We start from the raw sequence: 4,647 nt of genomic DNA, 5'->3' as shown, positions 1-4,647 counted from the left end.
ACATAATTTTATTCTGAATAACGATTTAAGTTGAACAGCGAGCGAACTCAGCTGATTGCGAGATTTGCGAGGTTACGTTTTACAACAGTCAATAATAGTAAAAATTTCTGCTTTCTGGCTATTTTAAGGCGACTTTACTTTTTTGAAGATCATTTTTTTCAAGATTCTTCATTTTTTCCTTCGTTATAAACAGAAAATGTTTGCCGTTATGACACCAAAAGTTCAAGCTGATAGCAAGAACTGAAGAAATGCGAAAATCAACTAGTGATTGCCTACATTGAAAAAAATAAGACTTAACAATTAGAAGGCTGTGCTTTTAAAAAATGGAAAAATGTCAGAATTATTTAACTATATTATATTCTAATAGATTCTTTAATGAAAAATTGTTAAGAAGCCAAGCACGAAATATGTATTATCACTCTCAAGACGAAAGAAATTAGGTTCCGAAATATCATGACTCAGGGTGACCTCTGGACCGGGAAACTGAAATTACCGGGAATTATTTTAGACCGAGAAGTGACAGTGATTTTGACGTTAAAAATTGAACAACTTCAATTCAAAGGCCTTAGTATTTAATCAAAAGTAAACTTCCGACTGTAACTTTATAAATATTCTGTTCTTTCAGTATAAAATATGCCATTTTTAACCTTTTCAATTTAAACATTTTTATTTGAGAAAAAGAGCAATTTTTAAATAGTCAGCAATTTAATAGTCAAAAATTTTTATTTATAACTGAAAATGTTGAATTTTGATGTGTGAATAATAGATTAGAATGTATTTATTTAGAAAAAATGCAAGTAAGTTGAGGAAATACTTTAAATTTTTAAAAATTAAAATTTTGAACCTATTAAAGATTATGAAAGGTTTTAATACAGTAAAAAAATGGTCTTAAGATTCCTGGTAAAATTCAAAATCACTTTTTCATTTCGAAAAATTAATTTTAGCAGAATATTTAGGAACATTTCATAACAATATCAAACTTTGATAAATAAATAACAATGGAATAGTTATGGACTAAAAAAAATTGGAATAAGTTCAAGAGATATTTAGAAGTTTTGAAACAGTACAAAAATAAGTTGAAACTTTAAAGAATGTCAACAAATTTGGAACAAAATGTAGATTTTTTAAGATTTCAAACAAAAAATTTAGAAGCTTTTCAAGCATTTTGAAAGGTTTCAAAATATAAAAAAAAATTATTTAAATTCCTTACAAAATTGACAATAATTTTTTTTTTTTTTTTTAATTAATTTCAAGAGAATATTCAAAAAGATTTTTAAAAATTTCCAAAACTGTAAAAGTAATAATGTAAAGATTCCAAAACATTTAAAAGAAAATGTAGATTTTTAAAGATTTTAATACAAAATTTGGCAAGTTTTTAGGTATTTTAAACGATTTCAAGATCATGAATTTTTTTTAGAGGTACCTGGAAATATTTAAAGAAATTTTTTAGTAAAAAAATATACTTTTATAAAATGTTTTAAATGATTTAAAAAAAATCCAAGTATAAATAAAAATTGAATCATTTGTAACAAATCAAAATTAAAATAGTTAAACTTCTAATTTAAAAAGTGTTTGATAAAAAATTTTCATCTTTCAGTTTATAATGTTTTTCACTTAAAATTGCTTGAAATGATATGATTTTTGAAAATTCATAAACTTGTTCATTTATTCCTCAATTCAGGACATTGAAAATGATAGCGCTCATTTATAAATAATATAAGTTTGGATATGTTGAAACGATTTTCTCATACAAATAATTTATTTAGAAGAAGATAAAAGCTGCCTCAGTCCGGATTTGAACCGGGCGAAGAATGACTTAAAAATTATTACTAAGCTCCCCCTTGAGAGTGGAGGGCAATTACTTTTTGCCCCCCACCCCCCAAGCCCTTATCAGGATCCGCGCCTGGCTCGAACTCAGTCAGCGACGTGAGGGGAAGTCGACTAGAGAGGGTAAGTCGACTAGCTAGACCGCGATTAAATGAAAATCGCCCCCTCAAACTTCCTACCTACCATATTTCAGGGTTTCACCCTTACCCTAATCGCCATAAAACGCAGGATTATAACAGAATCTATTATACTTCTATCATTTTGAAAGCTCAAAGGGACAAAAACGGACAAATAGTACTTTCACATTTACTAATACATTTTTCCACTGAAAATTACTTTATGTATATATTATTTATTATTTATTATTTATTATCTGTCATAGGTGTACTCTTTATGTAACCTATTTCAACTTAATATTTCGACAACGCCCATACCACGCTGAAAATACCAGTTCTCGTCAGTAGACCTTGAACCTTCAAAGGGATCGGTTGTGCTCTAGGTGCAGGTAGTAAGTGCTCCCAAATCCTCTATTACTAATCTGTAAACAGAAAAAAGCCGCCAACACGGCGGGCTATAGGCCAAGTTTCGCGCCAGATTATCAGACGAATATATCACGCAGGGTGAATTTAAAAAGAGAAAGAGACAATACGAGATTCAACAGTGATTCAGGGGGCCTCCGCCCTATAAAAGAAATAAAAAATGCCGATATTTGGGCATTTGTAAATGAAAAATCTAGTATGGGAAACAATAAGGACCAAACGAAGCAGCCCACTGCTAGTACACCAGAACAGAAGACAACTCAGAGTTATCCGATTCTGAAAGTTCAAAGAAGCAACCCTAAACGAGCAGATAACCTGAAACCATATGAGAAGCCCGCAAAAATGCGGAAAGGAAGTTAAAATCCTCCACTCTATCTAAATCCGATATATCAACAGAAGAAGAATCAGCATCGCAGAAACACGAAGGAGCAATGCCTTACACAGAAAGAATGGAAATCCCAAAAAAAACATATGAAGATATGGTAACCAACAGTCAGAAGCAACAGCAAACAATAGCAAATCTGATAAAGACCATACATGAGCAGACCGAAAGAATAGAAAAACTAGAGAAACTACAAAAGCAGCCAACACATAAAATGGAAACAGACATCGCAGAGAATCAGCAGCACGAGAAAGGACTATCACAAAAACAACACTCTTTTTCCCAAAATCCAAGCAGTAACCCTAGGGGAATACCTGGCAGCTTAGCTGGCGCCGCAGTCAACAATAAGGGCAATAAACGAGGCAGCACTCATCAAGGCCTGATCCAAGCCAAAGACAAGAAGGACGTTGAAACAACCCCGCGGACCAGACAGAAAGGAAAACCTCCACCCATTCTAATCTTCGGTCAAGACCAAGCAGTAACGGTAAGCCTGAAAAATACACAGCCAGAAAAAGATCATTTTCACATTAAGCGGGTTAATAGTAATAAACACACATTATACACCGAAAACATACAAGACTTTAGAGCAGCAAAAGAGCAACTCGAAGATACAGAGGCCAAGTTCTTTTCTTACACGCCCAAAGAAGAGAAAATGCAATCATTTCTCTTAAAAGGGCTAGGAACCGAAATGGAACCCGAAGAATTGCTGATTGAGCTAAAATCACTTGAAGTTGAAACTATTACATTTTTGAAAGCCTCTAGATACACAACTCCTAAATCACAGAAAGAAAATAGATAGTTGCCTTTTTATCTAATTCAAATAACACCCGACAGTCAATCATCAAAAAAATGTCAAAGACTGGGCCATGTAGCTTCGAATTGTCACTTAGACTATAGATGTGTCAAATGTAACGAATTCCACCAGCCAGGGGAATGTAAATTACCAGAATCCACGAACGCAGATGATAGAAGTAAATTATTCTGCGTAACCCGTCAAAATTTCCGACACCCTGCCTCCTACAGAGGCTGCGAAGTAAAGATGCAAGTAAAGCGTAGAGCACAGAAAAAAATACAGCTGCTGAAAGAAAGTAGTATCGCTAAAGAGCGTATGCTTAACAATTACATTCAACTGGGAATTCCTTTCTCAAACGTTTTTAAAACAAAAAGCACCATAATATTGAAAACACTCTTAATACTCGAGAACCTATACAACACACAACAAATAACACGCAACATAGACAAGAAACACCAGACAACCAAACTTTACAAAACATATCCAAAGAATTATTGAAAATTATGCAATTAGTCCAACAAAATAGTAATAGAATTGATAATCTGTTCTCAATATTAACTGATCCCTGATCCTATTCGCAATGGCTGCTGACAACAATAACCAAACAACAAATAACCTAAAAGTTGCTAAATTAAAGATGATATCGGTAAATGTAGATTCAATTATAAAAAACCAAAGAAGAAATAATCTCTTAAATTTTCTAAAAATTCGTAACCCAGACATAGCAACCCTGAACGAAACCAAACTAAACCCAAAACATAAAATTGAGTTTAAAGATTGCGATATCATTAAAAGGGACCGACCAAACGCGGTAAAAGGCTGGGGTTTAGCGATTTTAATTTAAAATACCTTAAAATTTAAGCGAATAGTACTATCGGAAGTAGAACAATTTAAAAACTTAGAAATAATAATTATTAGTCTCTGCCTCTCAGACAGTCAAAAACTTTACATTATAGCAGCTTACGCACCTTATGGAGAACGCCTGAGCTTTAATCAAGAAATAGATCAACTTTTTCAAATACTTCAGCTAGATAACCCTAACAACTATTTTGTAATGGCAGGGGATTTAAATGCTAGACATGTTACTTGGTTGAACCAATTATTTA

This window comes from Belonocnema kinseyi, chromosome 1 (genome assembly GCF_010883055.1).
Source record: "Belonocnema kinseyi isolate 2016_QV_RU_SX_M_011 chromosome 1, B_treatae_v1, whole genome shotgun sequence".
NCBI lineage: Eukaryota > Metazoa > Arthropoda > Insecta > Hymenoptera > Cynipidae > Belonocnema > Belonocnema kinseyi.
Note: the sequence above shows the minus strand (reverse complement) of the source record.